Below are 20,465 nucleotides of genomic sequence, written 5' to 3'. Positions count from 1 at the left end.
TCACTTTACGACAAATAGTCGAGAAAGCATGGGAATATAACAAAGATCTGAATTTAAGTTTTGTCGATTTGGAAAAGGCATATGACAAGGTGCCAAGAGAGAAGCTATTCGAAACACTATAGTTATATGGTGTCAATGGGGCATTATATCGAACAATACTTCGTCCTTATTTGAGTTGTAAATGAGCAGTTAGAATTGAAGGAAGTACAGGAAGGTGGTTTAATGTTAAATCTAGTGCCAGACAAGGATGTACTTTATCCCCTATGGATCACATTATGAAGGAAAGTGGTATTAAACCTGATATCAAAATTGTAGATGTTAATGTCAGTTCTTTTGCAGATGATGTTATACTTCTAAATAAATCTGCTACAATTCTGCAAGATTCCCTGACTAAAGTGAATAACTGTTGTAATAGATATGTATGAAGGTGAGCATTAAAAAGACAAAGACAATGAAAATAGGTAGAAACACTGAAAATATCAACTGCATTATGAATGGAGAACTTATAGAATAAGTAAAACATTTCAGCTACTAAGGTACGATTTTTAGTGAAGGTGGTAAATTAAATATAGAAATAGACAACAGAATCAACAGAAAGTATGCTAGGAAGTCAACTGAATAAATTTATATGGAATAAGAAAGAAATTGGCCAAAGCACTAAATTTGCTGTATACAAGCCAATTTAATTTATGGATCTGAGAGCTGGGTGAGAAGTAAAACACTTGACTGAAGACTAGAGACTGCAGATATGAGTCCTGAGAAAGATTAGAGGCATGAACAGATGGCGTCAATGGCAATATCATATTAAAAACGAGGATATTAGGAAAGAACTTGACATTGTCATCATCCAGGAATGCATTAGCAGAACTAATCTCAGGTGGTATGGTCAATTAAACAGATTAGGCGAGGAAAGATTAGCAAAACAAGTGTTCTCTGCCAGGTTTGCAGGAAAAAGACCCAGAGGAAGACCAAAATATAGATGGATTGATACAGTAAAAAGTTCCTTAGAAGATTGAAATATAAGATCTAATAATGTTGGAGTCTTGACATGTATGACATGGCCGTTCGACACTTCTGCACATGCCGACAGAAGGAGAATCCATTCCGATAATAGGGTAATCAATCCGTATTGTGGGATGAGTTGTTTATTATTACACGTCGGAAAATTAACTTCTCTTTTATGATCATTGTAGTTAACTATGGTGCTTGCATAACAGTTGGAAATTTTTACCTATAAAGTACGTGATTTTGCCTGTTGGCGACCAATTCGTATGTCCTTCATTTCTTTATCCCCTTCAGCACGAATCAACTATTCTTGGCAAGTCTCCAAGCGAAGATCTCTAAAGCGTTGACATACTATAACAGACTGATTTGGAGGAAAATTGTAGATAGGAAGTTAGTCATGATGTAATTTTTCATGTAGTACTATCATATTCTGTACACTCTTTGAGGGTATATATCAGGAATCTGATGATGATGATCATGAAACTTGGTGTGATTAAAAATTTTAATGTACTAAGCTATCTTTACCTGTTCTTTAGACTAGAAGTCTACCACATCAGAAACACCTTTAGGTCACCTCCACAATGCAGTCAATATAGATTATGCCTTTTGGTTGGAAATACTTAGGTTCAAAACCTGTCTAGGACACAAAGAACCTTTATAAGCACCTTTCAGTTGAAGATGAGTTTTCATTTCATTTATCATATCGAAAGAGGTCTAAGATCCCTCCCCTTTAATGGACAAAATAAGAATGGAAACATACATATTAAACTCTAATAAACTAAGTTGCAACCTAACCAAAGCAGAAAAATTAGCCATTGGAGGTGGTACTGTTTTTCTCCCAGAAACTTGAATTTTTCATTCTGCAAGACAGGTGAAGCAGGCATAGAATACTTGCAATGGACATAGTGCAAATAATCCTATCCACATCATCTGCTGTTAGAGCATTTATAAGGCTTCTGTCAAAGCCAAGTTACTTAGCCATGACAGGCCATTGAGCATAATGCTTAAGGAGTGAGATGAAATAAAATATCTTTATCAAAATGGAACAGAGTCCCAATCTAGTGCAGAATGCATTCAGAAATGTCATCTGACTCTCATTCCCTAAGAAACAGTAACAGGCATGACCATTTTCTTTTCTCTATATCAAAGGCACTTTAAGAGTGGGGGAAGGGATACCAGAGTCCTTAGAAAACTGCTTGCAGGTTGCCTAGATCAGTGCTTCCCAAACTTGTGGATGTCAGGACCCCCTTTGGAAAAATTTAAATATTTCACACCTCTCTCGAAAAAAAATTCGTAATATAGACATATTATTATAATATTTATTGTATTTATATTCAATACAAAACATACACAGCGAATATTGCAAAAATCAAAAATATTACATTTTTAGCATCTTACATTCAGGGCTGTGCCAACCCAAGGGTGCACCATACCCGGGTGGCAGCATTGATAGGGTGGCATTTTATGTAGCTAATATCTAATTTGGATTATACAATGCAGTATTAGGGGTGGCTAATAAAAGTTTGCACCTGGGCGGCAAATATACCCTTGGCGTGCCCCTGCTTACATAAACATTTGACATGGCACATTCTCATATTTTTATATAAATAGATATATTGTTACTGTACATTTGCAGTACAAGCACATGAAACATAAAATGATTAGTAATAAAGAAAGAATTAAAAATATAAAAGAAGTTTAATAACAATTTAATGTCATGGATGTGTTTCAATATTGCTACACAAAAAGTCAATGTCAGGTGAAATATTTGAAACTGCAATTCTTAGATTTCTGCTTTGAAATGAAACTTATATGAATAAGCATATATTTACTAATATTCATTAATCGTCAAAACACTCGGGAAGCAAAATTTGTGAACCGATGTGCGATTTTTTCCATTAAAAAATAACAAAAAAGAAAATAAATAATGAAAATTAAAAACATTTCTTTTAAGATAAAAAAAATCTACTTAGTCTTAAAACATTTTAAATTTGTTTTCATTATTTTACCCCCCAACAAAACCTATGGCCTCCAGTTTGGGAAGCGCTGGCCTAGATCACCAAGAGAAATTTCCATTATATCTAGGATCCTTTATCTTTTGGAAAAAGGCCTGAGCTATGCCATTGCACCAAGGTCAGTTAACAAATTAGATTTAATTTATCATATCAAGGACTTGAAAGTATTGTTAAAGGTAGCGAAAGAAAAGAGTGACAGAGTTAGAATGGTGAGTCTGTTGCCGCGGTATGACAGAGAGGAGTTTAGAAGGAGGGCCATAATCGCAAATGACATTATGCGCAGGTTATGCAGACGGTGTGGAGTGGAATTCGTGGATGTGTGGAATGAGTTTGATGGACGAAAGGACAAGATGGATGACCTGCATTTGAATGGACTTGGTGTGTGGAGACTGGAAAAAGTGTTGCTGAATGAAGTGAAAATGGATGTGCAGAACCAGGGAAACTAGAACTACCAAGGAGGGGGGGGGGGGAGTGGATATGCGGACATCAGTGAGACATTTGAGTGTAAGAATGTATATAATGTACCCGAGCCAGCACTAAGGACAAAAAATGGGAATGGGACATTTAGAATAATGCATCAAGATAGGGGCAGGACAAAGGGATCACTGCATTTCATGTGTACTAATGCCAGGAGTATTAGGAACAAGAAGGAAGAATTTTTGACCTTGATTGGCTCTTCCTGGCCACAGGTTATTGGCATTAGTGAAACATGGCTGACGGAAGATGATATAGTTAGTGGGATAGAATGTATAGGTTATAGTGTGTTTAGGAGGCACAGAGAGAATAAAATGGGGGGAGGAGTGTTATTGATGATAGCTGATGAACTGCAGCCAAGGAGAATTGAAGTTGTATCGCAGGATAGTGAAAGGAGCTCATTTGAGGCTATTTGGTGTGAGATTGAGACTGGCAGAATAAAATATACAGTTGGATGCTGCTGTAGACCAGGTGATGGAATAGATGGTGGAGATAGTATAAACAAATTGATGAAATGAGTGGAAGGAGGGTAATTATTATGGGAGATTTCAACTATGGTAACATTGATTGGAAGGAGGAAGAGGACACATGTGAGGAAGGAAATGGATTTTATTCAATTATTAAGGGATAACTATCTGAGACAGCATGTAATTGAAAATACTAGAGGTGTGAGAATGCTTGACCTAGTAATCTCATCTGAGAATTTGACTGTAATGAATATGACCATGTTGCCACCTATTGGTGAGAGTGATCATAAGGTCTTGACCTGGGAGGTGGCTAAAGGTGTGGAATTTTCGATTAAGACTGGGTATATGTGGAATTACCGTGCTGGCAAGTATGACAAGCTTAGGAGATTGCTTGGATCAGTGCCATGGCATGTATAACTCGATAGAGCATGGGAAGTGGTCTAGGAGCATTTACAGGAGGCTATGGCTGATTGTATACCTAGGGTCCGAATAGTAAAACAAGTAGGGGTTAAATGGATGAATAACACTATTAAGCGTGAGCTGCAAAAAAAAGAAACATCTGTGGAGGGAATTTAAAGAAAGGGGTAACCTGCAGGCACACAAACAGTATAAAGTGCAGGCCAGAAGGGTAACAAGTGTGGTAAAAAAAAGCAAAAGCGGATTATGAAAGGAAACTAGCTATGTAAGCAAAAGAGAATCCCAAACAGTTCTTTTAATATGCTGCAAGCAAGAAAAAAACTGTACACGGCAAAATGATTTTAAGGAATGACGATGGTAAAGGAGGTCACTGAATCAGTCGATATAGTGGAGTTACTGAGCGCGCACTTTCCAAAAGTATATCATCCAGGTGGCGATATTGAAGAAATGAAGGAACCATTAGTTTATATGGGAATTGTGATGAATGAAGTGGAGGTGAATAGTCTATTACAGAACCTTAATGTGAATACATCTGTGGGATTGATGGTATACCGGCACCGGTCTTGCGTGAAGCGGCTAAGGAATTATCAGTGCTCTTGACCATGTTGTTTAATCTGAGTCTTGGGTCTGGTGTAGTCCCGAAGGTGTGGAAAGAGGGGAAAATAGTTTCACTGCATAAAGGTGGATCCAAGACTACGGTTGCAAATTACCGCCCGATCAGCATATCAGGAGTTGTTGTCAAGGTCTTGGAGAAAGTAGTCAAGGGAAAAATACAGGAATCGATTGATGAAAATGAGCTACTGTACAGAGGACAGCATGGCTTTGTGAAGGGTAGATGATGCCTCAGTAACTTGCTCAAGTTTTATAACAAGGTGATGGCTGAACTGGATAAGGGTAATGGGTTTACAGTGATACTGCTGGACCTGGCAAAGGCGTTTGACAGGATACCACATGGAATTCTAATCTGTAAACTACAACATATAGGAATGGATATAGGGTTGGTGAGATGGATAGGTGGGTGGTTGATGGAGAGATATCAAAGAGTAGTTTATTCAGGAGTAGAGTCCAAAAGACGGCCTGTGACTAGTGGTGTGCCGCAGGGTTCTGTTCTTGGACCACCGCTGTTTAATCTGTTCATTAACGATATAAGGAAGGATCTAAGTGGAACAGTTCATTTGTTCGCTGATGATGCAAAATTGGGTAAGGCGATAGTGAATGCAAAAGATATCAAAATCTTGCAGAATGACTTGGATAGATTGGAGTTCTGGGCTAAGGAGAATGGATGTCAATTTAATGTGACAAAATGTAAGGTTATGCATTTTGGGGTGAAAAGATTAGCAGCAGTATACCACTTTGGTGGAACTGTACTCCAGGAGATTGATGAGGCTAGGGACTTGGGAGTGTTGGTGGATAGGGAAATGAAGTTAGAGGGCACTTTTGTAAAAGTAGCTAAATCATCTCATCAACTCACTTGGGTGTAGAAAAATATCTTGACGAACAGAGACAAGCAAGTTATTGTACCTCTGTACCGAGCCCTGATAAGACCTCATCGCGACTACTGTACTCATATTTGGTCACCTCGGTTCCTTCTTGATGGGGAGGAGGTGGAGAGGATCCAGAGGCAAGTGACTAAGATGATAGCAGGTCTATGGAATGAACCATATGAGAACAGGTTGAAGATTTGTGGGTTGCAGAAACTAGTTGATAGGCAGAAAAGGGGAGATATATTTGAGACATTCAAATTGCTAAAGGGATTCTATAGGATTAATTCAGAGGATATTTTTGAGATCAGGACTGGTGGTGGGAGAACTAGGGGACACCTGTGGAAGGTGGGCAAGAGTGTGGTTAGCAGGGGTGTTAGAGCTGTTTTCTTTACTTTTAGAGTGGTAAATGAGTGGAATAAGCTGCCAGAGTCTGTTGTGGGTGCTATGACGGTGAGCGAGTTCAAGGCAAGGTATGATAGATACTGTGAGAATGTTGTATAGTGTGTGGACATGATGTTTAGGTCCTCCCTCGATGAGTCTAAAGACTACCTGGAGTCGCCCGAAATAATAATAATAATATCGAAAGAGGTCTAAGATCCTTCCCCTTCAATTTAGCAGACAAAATAAGAATGGAAACATCATACATACTAAACTCCAATAAACAACTAAGTTGCAACCCAACCAAATCAAAAAAATTAGCCGTTAAATCCTTAAAAAATAACAAAGGCATCGTAATTACAAAAGCAGATAAAGGTAATGCTACTGTTGTCTTCGATCAGACAACATACCTAGAAAAAATGAACCATTTGGTATCTGACCACAACACGTACCAAATGGTGAACTACGACCCTACAAACCACATCAAAAAGAAAACAGAATTAATCAAATCGGTGACCATTATGGCCACGCTCCCAGAATTTATGGCCTGCCAAAAATACACAAAATAAACACACCATTACGACTGATAGTTGAAGGGATTGACAGCCCTAATTATCACTTAGCCAAGAAATAGTTGCCACATTCAAGGAGTTGGTAGGTCGTTTCCCCCTCCTACATAAAAAAAAATACACAACACTTCATAAATAAGATTAGAAACATCACACTCAACAACGAAGATTTATTAGTCAACTTTGACATAACTGCCCTTTTCACTAATGTCCCTATAAATGATACTGTTATTCTCTTAGAGCATATTTCCACCTGACATCACAGTCCTCTTTGCCCACATACTCTGCTCTGGGTATTTCGTGTGGCAAAATAATTTTTACCTACAAAAAAAAAAAAAAGAGGGTACAAACCCCCCACCACCACCACCGCCACCAATAGCTAAATTTTACATGGAAGACGTCAAGCAGTGAACTCTAGATCTTGATGGTATTTTCACCATTTGGCCCACAGCCACGAAACATTAAATACTTTCCTAAGCCACCTGAACAAACAACACAAACGTATCCACTTCACCATCAAAATCGAAAACAACTCTCTTCCTTTTCTAGACACACTCATCATACGTCTTCCCTCTGGCTGTCTCTCCTTCACAGGCTATTGCAAACGTGCACACACACACACAGGCCGGCCAATACATAAAAACTCGTATCACCATCCAACACAAAAACTAAGATTCATCAGCATCCTCAAACACAGAGTCCTAACAATTTGCTCTAATGGATAAGCTCTAAACCAAGAATTCAAAATCATTAACCAAACATTTGTAAAAAAAAAAAAAAAAAATGGTTCACAAGATCCTCCATAAAAATACTACTAAAATCAAAAAAGATGACAAGAATGCCATAGCCATACTCTATATTAGAGGCATTTTGGAAAAAATAGACAGAACACTACTTAAATATAAATTGATTACTTTCAAACTCCCCGAGAAAATTGAGAAATTTACTGAGTTCTTCCAAAGATCCTCTTCAATACCTGGCCTGCTCAGTGTTTTACAAAATCCAATGCACCTGCAACCTACATTATGTAGGGGAAGCAGGACACTCCATCCTAATCAGAAAAGTTTAACACAAACGGCACATTAAATACCTACACTATGGTAAAACAGGCCTATCAGACCACACACTCCAAACATGCTGAAGAATTGACTGGAAAGGCATCAAGTCCCTACACTACATCAAAACCTAGTTTGAGAGAAAATTCAGTTCAGGCTAGGTTAAAAGATTAACAAGCATCTGAATTCATTTTACCTTTGTATAGCGCAGTGTCATGTAGCTTGTATCTTATACATATGTATTTTTCCTGGTGACGACGACATCATTACAGAGTCAAAATGGCGATTACTTTTCTAATGTTAAGTAAAGTAACTATTCTAACACGTGTGTTGTGTCTCTGTAAGTTCTTCACTATGAATGCTGACCATCGTGTAACCTTAAAAGAAAGAATCCTTTATCTTTGTTGCTAATTAGCAGACCGAGAGAATAACTGTAATGTCTTCAGAAATATTTTTACAACAAATGCCACCAAAAAGTTGTAAACCTCTGGAACTTATGGGGGGGGGGGTGGAGGATCTGGAAAGTTCTGATAAACACATAGAACAAAAATTAATTAATTTTGTCTTCTTATATATCCTAAAAGAAAAAAAGCAAATATGTTTTTTTTTTTTTAAGGAAAGCTAGCGAATTTGTTTATAATGGACTATTAAATAATTCTAGCACTGTGTTCTGTCTAATATAAATTGTCATTAAATAGTATTTTTTCTTATTTGTCTGTTCCTGTTTAATTTATTTTCCATCTTTAAGTTTAATCTTCCTTTCACTTAACAGCTCATATTAATGAGGATGTGCCAATGACTTAATGTATAAAATGTATAGTGTAATGTATGAAAAGTGCATACATCCAATTCTGACATCTGGACCAGAGACACAGGCACTGCTCTTATCTTGGTAACTGAAGGTGAGTTAGCCAATCCCAGATGGAGATGAAAAGGTTATCCTCTCTCAGAAATACAGGTTTTTTTTTTCATTTTGCCAAGCATGTAAGTTGGCTAGAGAACATACACAATTAACAAAGTTACATGCTGTCTTTATAGCTTTTGCTGGAACCACAATTCCAACCATTTCTAATTTAGTAAATAAATTTAGGATATCAATAATTCAGAATAATACTGATTAACCAAAAAGATTTAAAAAATGAGGAGGAAAAATATTGGTAGCAGATCCCCCATTTCTACTCATCAGAATTGGAACTAAAAAAAATAAGGAGAGGATTCAAATAACATGCTGTATGGAAAACTGATGGCTGTTGTGCCTGTGTATGCAAAAGGACTGATAATGAGGGAAATACCATTTTATATACCTCATAAAAATTAAGTCTATCTCTTCAACTAGTAAGTTTGTGCTTTTGTTTTACATAAAACATTTACAGTTTAAATGTCAAATATATATCTGTCCATTTAGTATCATTTAATAAATTTTAATAGGAATATAGCTCTTGGGGGGGGGTGCTGCTTTTATATAATATATATCAGCTCATATTACACTATTATATAGATTGTTTCAATATATATTAGAAACTAGTAATTAAGGGGAAATCCTATATGAGAGGCAAAACCAATACACAATGGTTTTGTGTAAGCATAAAAATTTAATGTTTGAATTATTATTATTATTTTTTAATATTCAAATTGAACACTAAAATTGTGATGAAGTATTATTCCCATTTAATTTAAAACACTGTAATGTTCAAAAGTTGGAACAATGGTTTGAGTTTTCAAGACTTTTTACTGCATTTATGGAGTGATTGATATATGTTTGATAGTCAGTAACAAAATTATTAGTTCATTACTTCTATTAAAACATATGTAAGAAATGAATAACTCATTCTATTCTCAGTGATACAAAAACCACATTATCATGTTTAAGAAAAAAAAAAAAAACATGCAACATATGGCTAACTTCAAGAAAAGCATTTCATGCCAGAAGTGATGGAATTATAGAATCCTTTCAAATTGATTAAAAAATTATTTGAATTTTTTTTTTGTAAAATACTCAACTCTTATGGAAGGAGATGGTAGTGGAAAAAATGCTGTTTAACATCAATTCACATCTGCATGGATAATCTCTCATTCCAATTCAAGTTGGGGAGATGTTACATAGCTTTCGGAACTCTCCTTAATATGTTCACATTGTAAAGGGAAAAATCATCTCATGCTGTACTTGACTTTGGGACAGGGTGTGAAATTTTCTCATATTTCCTGTTTGCATTGGGTGGTTATGCACTAAATCATGGTATATGCTTCCTCGGGATATATTAGAAACCAATTAAGGGTAAATCCTATATTTGATTGGTATATTTAAATTACTGAAAGGTGTTGTTAAACTGTGAATGAAATTGTTTTGTATGTTTTTATTCTTCATTCACATTTAACATAATCTACCATATACTAAGCAAGACTTGTTTAAATATTGTTTTTTAGTCCCTTAAGATTTATTATTCATGTAATATCCTTGAATTTTGTCAGCTATTATTTAATTATACAATTTTAATGTATATTATACTATTGAAAGGACTCTGTAGTAAATAACATTTCTTATTACTTTATTCCTTCAATAATATTATGAGGAATTCTATGTATGTAACTTTTGTGCCTTATGTAAACTGTAACATATATTTTATTATTATTATTTGTAAATGAAATGAAAGAGAAAATTAAGTAACTATAATATTTTTATTATTATTTTTCATTACTCAGTGTAAAGGTATAACCTTATGTAACGTTAATGCTTATGTTCACGTTCTGTTTTGATTGTTGCTATGGAGATAGAAATAAAATAGAATGTGTGAGCAGCGATAATTGGGAAAAGAGAAATTAATGAGTTGGACGGAGTGAACAAGTTTTAGGCGGGAAGAAGAAAGGCATATAAGCGAGAGGTAAAAGTAAACGAGTACACTGAGGGGCAGGGAATTCAAGGGAGTAGCATTCAGAAGTGTATGGAGATGAGGAGAAAACTTATAGACAGCTGAGAGTAAAGTCAGCGGTGGCAGTAATAGGAATTTAGTGCCGTAATAGGATAACTAAAAGACCAGAAGATTAATAGAAGATTCAGAATAAATCCACTAAGTTTTAGAATTACTACGTATTCCTATATCGCTTTAAAGAAGGATTGTACAAAGCTCAATTTGTTATACAGTAGTAAACATGGAATAATTGTTCTGCCCTATAGTAAGCCCGTCAAGAATTGTGTAGCGCGATAAATAATAATTCAGTTATCTCCTTGAAGAATTCTTTTAAATAGTGTTCCATCGAAGTAATAAGTGAATATAAGTTTGAAATGTGCTCACATTGAATCTGATGTGCTAAGGATTAATCCTGGTAAGAACAGTCCTATTTTATTTATTTCAATGTGAAGGTATAAGTGATAGTTCCGTCTCGAATATCCTAACAATGGCGTTTCACTGAATTTAGCCGAAGTTAGAAGTTGAAAATAATTTCCCTTGAAGCAATAACTGCCACGATTAATAATGTTATAAGTGCTTGCTAAGTGTTAAATATAGAGTGTAACTGAGTGAGACCAGCAAATTTATTTAGCAAGAAATTCTGTAGTATTGATCAACATGAACAATTTTTGTTATTGAGAGAACTGTGAATTTTGTATCTGAGGATTTAAAGTCTAATTTAATATGAATGTTTTGACCTGAAGAACTAAGTTAATTGTATTATCTTATTTTTGGAGTTAAATTTATGTACTTGTCATATAACCTTGTATTAAATGTTTTGTTTTGTTGATTTCAATATTGTTTGTGCCTAATGCTTTTTTATTTCACCGTTCAAAAAATGTTCGAACCTTGCAGGAGCCCTAAGTGAAAAATATTAAATTCGGCCTGTATGAATAAGAAAACTGCTAAGTTAATTGAAAATTGATTCTACTATTTTACATAGACTAATCTAAATATAGAGTGGTGCAGTATAAATATAAATTTCCCTACATTTTGATTAGTAATCAATCAGCAATTAATTGATTTTCATTAAGAACAACATTACAACAAGATGGCGAACCATAGAACCAAGAAGGACGTTCCAACAGTGTAAATATGTGGACTTACATTAATGAGGCATGAACCATTTGAGAATGACTGGCATATGTAAGGGAGCGAAACAGTAGATATAAATAAAAATTCTTTCATTAAAGGCAAATGAATTACCAATAATTTGCAGTATTATATATGTGTGAATTTCATTACATTCTAATAATCTCTTGATATTCATGTTTGCATTTATGTTGTGCATATTAAAAATAATATAATTATTATTACTTCGTTGTCAAATATGAATGGTGCCTTGTATACATTGATAGCTTAGTAATTATATATGTGTGAATTTCATTACATTCTAATAATCTCTTGATATTCATGTTTGCATTTATGTTGTGCATATTAAAAATAATATAATTATTATTACTTCGTTGTCAAATATGAATGGTGCCTTGTATACATTGATAGCTTAGTAATGACTACAGTTGAGGAATATAACTAATAATGTTTGTTCTGATGATTTATACTGGCAAGGCATGAGTTTGTGTGTGTGTGTGTGTGATGAAATGCTAAGTGAGAAAATCATCCAGGTTTTTCTTATGTGTATTTCTTTATTTTTTTAAAAATTATATTTCACTTTTTTGTTTATAAAAAAATTTGTAATAATTTAAATCCTGGATATGCAAATATTTCATTGGAGATTACCACACACAGTCGTCTTATAAAGCATAGGATTCTTTTCTTTTCTTTTCTTTTTTCCCTCTAAAAACTGGAACGAAAGCATCCCTGTATAGTGAAAAACATCAAAACACCTCCCCCACTCACACCATATGTTCACATTGTATATAATAGATGTAAGCAAAGCCAAGTAGAAGTGTTATTGCATTACTAATACGATATGAGGGGAGGGTCTGAAAAATTCTGATAAACATCTAGAACAAAAGTAATATTAAAGCAACTGATATAACCACGAGAAAGAACATATCTTAAAACCTTTTTTACTCCCATTTTCATCAAATTGTAATAATTTGTTCTTTTCTTTCAGGATATATATGAAGACATAAAATTAATTTTTGTACTAGGTGTTTATCAAAATTTTCCAGATCCCCCCCCCCCCCATTGTATAAAGCAATTAGTATATGTACTATATTTAGTGACAGAATAATAAAGTGCAGTTAGAGATATGTGGAAGGATGTAACTGAATATAATCTATCCATACCAAACAAAATTCAAAGTTTGCAGAGATAAATACAGTTTGAAGCCAGTAATCCCTATCTTATCCTTTTGCTTCTTTTCCAATGTGAGCAGGAATAGTTAGTGGTCATGCTGTTTTCTCTGATGTATTTCTGAGAGAGGTGAAAAATGCCTCACCAATATTTTCAGGTTGAAATATCAGATTTTGAAGAGAAAGCTTGCTTGAAGTGTTTCATAGGCCAAAGGAACAAAGTTTTGTTTTTTTCTCTCCTTTGGCGCTCAATTCTTGTAAAGTTATCCAGTATTCATAATTACTTTGCATTCAAGTTGACTTAGCTATCCACACTCTCGAAAATTTGATTTCTATGCACATTTGTAAATGTTGGAAGTTGAGCCCCACTAATGGTTTTATTATTATAGATGGCATGTGGAGCACTGAGTTATGGATTCTTGTTAATAACTTCTACCAGCTAGAACCAAAAATACCATAAAATTATATTATTTTCACATCACTTTTGAATAAATATCGGCACCTTAAATGGCAGCATGTGAAAAATATATTTTTTTTTAAATTTAGCAGTTATGGTTAGCATTAGCAAATTGTCATATTTTTCCGTATATAAGACAATAGTTTTTTCTAAAATTCTTAAACCAAAAATTGGGGGTCGTCTTATGCACGGGAGGGTAACAGGTTGAATGACCCGTGGTTGCCGTGGCGAAACTGCCGGTACCTTGTCTCAGTGAACAGGCTTCTACCAATCATTAGCCTTTGTTAACTCTGTCGATTGACTTCATTAATGGCTGATTCTGAATAAACCAATCAGAACTCTGAAAGCATTCATACATCTGCAATTCGTTGGCTGGGTAAGTTAATGCATTAACGATATTTTGAGCACTATTCCATAAAAATCTCTGAAAATAAAAAATGATTGTCATATTCTTCAACATTCAAGTTAAAAGTCATCAATTATGCAAAAATTATGCAAAACATGGAAATAAAGCTTCAGAGAGAAAGTTTGGACCTCCTCCCACTAAGTGTATGATTAGACAGTGAAGAAAACAGTAAGAACAACTACTCAAGATGCCAAAAAAAAAAATAAATAAATAAATGAGGAAGAGGGCCTTAAGAGGAAAACCAGCGAAATGGCCATACTTGGAGCAGAGGCTTAAGACTTTGATTATGGAGCAGTGCCAGAGTGGGATATGTGTGTCAGCCAAGCTTATTCGATATGAGGTAGAATGGTTCTTCAGCTTCATAAGGTGAGAAAGGTTGGCCATGAGAGCACGAACCAAGTTAATTAACCCAGAAAATGCCATCAGCTTATGAGGATGAAATCCAACAGTTTTTACTCTTATGTCATAAAACTTCTGAAAAAATATGCTTGCGAACCAAGCCAGATTGTGCAAACATGGATGAGGTGCCTCTCAATTTTGATGTGCCTTCCAACAGAACTGTTGATATGAAAGGGGTCAAAACAGTGGCAATCAAAACAAGTGGTCATGAAAAGACACAATATACTGCTGTCCTTTCATGCTGTGCAGATGGTACCAAACTGCCTCCTATGCTCATTTTTAAGAGGAAAATGTATCCTAAAGAGAGCATACTGCTTGGCATTCTTATCCAAGCTCATGAGAACGGCTGAATGAATGAATGAAGAGATCATGGCCATTTGGTTTGCAAAGATTTGGTCCAAACGACCTGAAGTGCTCTTGAAGAGGCCAACTCTGCTCGTGTTTAGTCAGTTCCGAGCACATTCATTGCAGTGGATTTGCGAACACAGCTAGCAGTTATTCCTGGTAGACTTACAGGTCAGCTACAGCCACTAGATATTTTTATCAACAAGCCCTGATGAAAGAAGAATGGAATAAATGGATGCAAAAAGAGCAGGTAATAACTTGACACTGACAGGAAGAGTGAAAACACCAACCATTACTGAGGTATGCAAATGGGTCCTAAACTCATGGAATGGAGTCAAGCAAGAGGTGGTTGTGAAGTCCTTCAAGAAATGTGGAATCAGCAATGCCATGGATGGAACTGAGGATGATCTCATATATATAGACAGTGACTCAGAAGACAGCAGTGATGCAGTAGAGGTTGAAGAAAGTGATATGTCTGGAACTAATAGTGATGAAGAAAATGATATGCTCGGAACTGAGAGTGATGCATAATTTCTTAGTACGTATCTTAAAAATATTACCTAATTGCTAAATATACTTTGAATATTTTAAAAAATATCAAATTTGTTCTGTTTTATGTTTACAATATTGATTTCTTAATTTTGGGTTCTAAAAAGTAGGGTTCGTCTTATACACGGAAAAATACATTATGTCCTCAAGTTACCTAAAATTTGGGAACATGGTATGTTATTCAATAGCTAGTCTGTCATACTGCAGAATATCAAAAAAATGTAACAAAAATCCTGAGTAATGAATTTCTGTTCTTGTATTGAAAATCCAGTTCCTTGTGTTGCCCAGTATTGAATTTGCCATTAGAAGACTATCACAATCTTAAATAAACAATATCAAAATGGAAATTGCAGTATTAATGAAAAATGCAACTCCCTCCTTCCCTAAAAGCAGTGGCTCCCCCAAAAGAAAAATATCTTAAATGTTATCACCAACATTCTCACACCAGTCACACACACACACATATATATACAGGGTGTTCGGGATAAATTTGACATATTTATAATTAATTATATTTTTCCGTAAGTTACATGTATTAACACACACTTCTCTTCATTTAAAAGTTTGGACCCTTCTTCATTCATATACAAGATGTCAGAAAGGATGGATAGCTGGAACCCACCTGAATCATGGAAGAGAATAACTTGTATCATGATGATTCGTGCCCGCCATCAAAATAAGGATATTACGACTGCTGCCCAGTGCTCCCTGAATACAGTAAAAACAATCAGGCATGAACTAGAGACTTGCAATGGTGACTACGAGGATGTAGCAAGAAGAAAGATCCCTAGCAGACGATCTGATTGCGTTCGTACAGCAGAATTCCTCGCAAATCTGCAGGAACAGGTGTTGAAGAACCCTGGCATTGGAATTCGGGCTTTGTTCGTGGAGTTGCTAACTGTAGTCAAGCCCTGGATAACAAGGGTAGCCAATGGTAGGCCGTATGTATGGCAGCAGGATTCGGCCCCTTGCCACACCTCTGGGAAAAGTCAAAAATGGTTGTCTGAAAATTTCTACGACTTCACCAGTCCAAATGTTTGGCCTCCAAACTCCCCAGACCTTAACCCCATAGATTATTTTGTATGGGGCGCAGTTGAAAAAGACACCAATCGCACTTCCAGTAATACAAAAGCCCAGTTAATGGATAAAATTAAAACAGTTTTTGCAGCCCTTCCCAGGGAGACTGTAGCATCAGCTTGTTCGAGGTTCCGAAGCAGAATTGAAGCTGTGATCGATGCTAATGGTGGTTATTTTGAGTAAATCTTGTTGATAGTATTGTAATTAACTCTGCCTGTAATGTTTTTTTGTCAATTCATTAAATTTAATAGATACAAAGAAGATTTTCTTTTTCCTTACGAAACTGTCAAATTTATCCCGAACACCCTGTATATATATATATATATATATATATATATATATATATATATATATATATATATAAACTGAAAAATGTATGTATATATTTTTTCCTCTCCAGAGATCCTTTAAGTATTTATTCTGTTAATATTATTGATCTCTTCACAGTTTAGATAACAGCTTGGTTGAAATGATTCCATTTTCTTCCATGAAGGATATAGCCCAAGTGTCATGGCTTTTTGTGATTTTTATTCTTCATTTCCTGGTACACAACATTTTTCTACTCTTCTAATTTACATATTTGTACTGAGCTCTTAACTGAAACATTTGTTTTGCATTCCACTTTTCTAACCTTTGAATCTCCAAGTAACATGTTGTCATATTGTGGTAAGAATTGATGCATATTCCAAATGACTTTCATTAAAATTTCCAGCTTCCTTTTCTTTTGTGCTAAATCTTACATTATTTTCAAGGAAATTATCAGAAACTGATTTTGAAAAGACCAAAAGTAGTGTGTTGTATCCAAAAGGCAGTCATGCTTCTCTTGCTAAGGTTCTTGGGTATTACTTTCATTTGTCCTGCTTTCTACCTCTTTATTATCCAGTTAATTCTTTTGCATTGTTATCTGTGCAGATTGGCATTCTTCTGTTTTCTTATGTTTCTCTAACTTTTGCATTAGTCTAAGTAAATTGCCTTCCTTCTATTCCAGACAAGCATTCATTGCTTTCTGATTTTTCACTAGGAAAAGATTAAAATCCATACTGCACAAGATTCTTATAATCTGTTTTGATGGTTTGTGCTTTTGAGTTGCATCCTGTTTTTTTCTCATGTTTTCACATGCTCCTTCTGGTGTTTATCCCTCATCTTTGAAATTAGCCAATATAACAAATGCAATAGGTCCTTACTCTTTGATAATGAACAAATTTTGACTTAGTTTAAATATCCTGCAGTCCAGAGAAAGTGGAAACAAAACATTTCCATAAGGATAGATGTTAAAAGTTTTTTTACTTGGTTATATTATAAATTAAAAATGCCAAGAAATTATATTCTTGTTTAATCTTTTATCCAAGTGTAAGCAAATAAAAATTTGCATATGAAGTAACATCACAACTGGGCTACTTGTGTATAGAGGCAGCTATATACAATATAGCTGGTATATTGGCATCTTTTATTTATTGCCATAAGGAGTACAGCATTCGTGGGTTTAGATATTGTCAGTTTAAGTTGCTGATATCTTAAGTATTACATTCCAGAAAGTTTTACAGAATGATTTCTGGAAATATTCTGTATGACTGCTGAACAGTTTGAATTTATTTAGTTCCAGTTTGATAATACATGACTTTTTGAGCTAAATTTAGATTATTTGTTTTATTTTATAAACTTCCTATTTATTCATTTCATAGTATGATTTAAGAAACTACTAAAATTTTAGTTTTAGCTGCATTCATTTAGCAATTATATTTTATTTTCTTGAAATAATGTTTTGAAATGTTCATATTTTTTAAAATATCAATTTCTTTTTTTTTCTGCAGGTAATGTTGCATACAGTATTGGGGAATTACTTATTGGCAACATGCGACACAGATGTGCTTGCCTGCTGTACCCTGCTGGAGGGAGCTAGTATCACTTGCTTATATGTATTCACCAAGCTCTCTAATAACTACAGTATAAAAACACTTATCAACTGACATTGCAGGTTTCTCTTTAATACGGATGCATAATACAGTGCAAATCACTGAGGAAGCATGTGACATTAGCTGCTCTCTTGAAGTTCCACATGATCATTTTCATATATGCATGAGCTTCCTTGTTTTTAATCTTTACAAGCTCTGTGACCTCCTCAAAATTCATATTCAGCAAGTTATCCTATGTTATGGAAAAACTGAATTGGCAAAATCCAGATTTAATAATAAAATGTAATGAGCCATCCTAGGTCACATGCCCTCATTTAACTTCCACAAGCCACACTTTTTTATATCAATCCTAAATATTTTGTGAGGAGCCTTCAAGAAACTTTGTCATCATCAACTTGACTGCTAAATCCTGACTGCTCGTGATGTAAATCATGAACCCACTAATATTTTGCTGTGCTAAAAGTGTCTAGACTGTATGGTCTTGTCGGGTTTCATTGTGGTAATATCAGTAGTTGCCAGGTTATGTATTTGCTAATGCTTACAGAAAACAAGGCAGTTTTATCACAAACACACACATACACACATACATGGTAGTTGTGTTAGAATTTGCATATATTTTAAATTTTTGCCTTGTAATCAAACTGTCCATCCTGCCAATTAAAATGATTTTTTTTAACATTAAAGGTGTAAATATATTGGTGGTAGGGTTAAAGCTGATTTTAGCATTAACATTAAGGATGTGGTTATCTGAATAATGCGCATTTATCATGTGGGCAAAGGAAGGATCTGTGAAATGCTAATAGTGTGCCTTTATAGAAAACAAGCAGCTTGAGATCTTGAGGGTAAAATGAAAGGTACAGGACAGTTCATAAAACCATTTTCTTCAGCATTTGATCTACATATAAATGTTTTGTGAGCCTTTTTTTTTTTTTTTTTTTTTTTTGGCATTGCAAAGTAGTATTAGGTTTTCATATTACAGTTACCTTTTTACCTTTTTTTTTTTTTTGCATTTCATATACTATGTAAATGAAAGAAAGTGATGAAATTGGAAACTGATGATTTGTGTTATTTGGAAGTTCTTAAGTTGTAGACTGATTTAATTGTAGTTCTATAGATCAATTCACTAATGTTTTACAGAGGCCCTTGGATGATGTGTATATACTTTGTAGTACCTGTTTACATCTGCTGTAAGATAAGTTTTGAAATTGATTAGGTGGGTGTTATTTTCAGATTTATTTTAGTTTACACTCCAGTGTGTAAATTTGAATAAAGATTGTTTCCAAAGTTAATCAGAAATAGTTTTTTTTTAAATGTGTTATTGATATTTTACCTAACAACATTCATGACTATTTTATACGTCTACAGTGTTATTATTAGCATCAGTATGTTTTTCAACATTCTGTTGCTCTCCAGATAACTAAATGTCAAATTAGGTGTTGTTCATTATTTGTAACAGTGCTTCACAGTATAAACAATACCAAGAGAGGACAAAAATAAATTAATTTATTGAACTCTTATTTTGTTGGTTTTTCTACTTACCATCTTCAGAGGCACAAACTATAACTGTGACAAGAATACAGGCACTTACCCAAATCTTTAGAAACAATTCAAATTGTAACTGAAACAGAACTAATGTGCTAAAATGGCACTCTCTCTCTCTCTCTCTTGTACTTGCAGGTTGGCCTGATTCGAACAGACTGGTGGATCAGGTAACATCCACCTTATAGAACACAAGCATTACATCTGAGATCATCTGTATGGCAAGTTGGGACTGGCAGACCATATTCTGGGCACTCCTTCACATAGAATTAAATGGAAGAAGATATCAAACAGAAGTTACTATACATCTGAGAGACTATTTTTAGAATTGGCATCTGCTGTAAAGCACTGCCCCAACTTCAACAAATATGGTTGCCTTAATTTGCCAAAGATCTGAGAGACAGTCATTCTGAAACCAGATAGCCTGGCTTCTCCAAATTAACTTCATCATTTTCTGGCTCATAGAGGGTGGCATGTTAGGACATTAGTTGTGTTTCCATTATGGTTTGAATTGTTTTTGAAGATTTAATAGAATGTTTGTGTTCATGTTGCAGGTATAATTTGCAATATATAATTTTCTGGCTTAGTTGGCCGAATGGTTAGTGTATCCGCTCTCCAGGCTACGGGTTCAAATCCCGCCATGGGCATGGATATTTGTCTGTGAAAATACTAATGGTGGTAGATGGCGTTGGTGTAGATGAAGAGTTGTA

General features: G+C 34.8%; 1 protein-coding gene across 1 annotated transcript in view; it reads left to right on the top strand.

The window, feature by feature from the left end:
- Rab10 (RAS oncogene family member Rab10) overlaps positions 1 to 19,505 on the top strand; it is a 132,145-nt gene extending 112,640 nt beyond the window's left edge. The window contains exon 8 of the mRNA XM_090410534.1: positions 18,115 to 19,505. The gene's annotated coding sequence lies outside the window, so the exon portion shown is untranslated. The remainder of the gene's footprint in view (positions 1 to 18,114) is intronic.
- The last annotated feature ends 960 nt before the right edge of the window (positions 19,506 to 20,465 follow it).

Source organism: Typopeltis vanoorti, chromosome 20, assembly GCF_054136105.1.
Source record: "Typopeltis vanoorti isolate ZY-2024b chromosome 20, IOZ_Tvanoo_1.0, whole genome shotgun sequence".
NCBI lineage: Eukaryota > Metazoa > Arthropoda > Arachnida > Uropygi > Thelyphonidae > Typopeltis > Typopeltis vanoorti.
The sequence above is the reverse complement of the archived record's forward strand: the minus strand, read 5'-3'. Positions and strand labels throughout refer to the sequence as shown.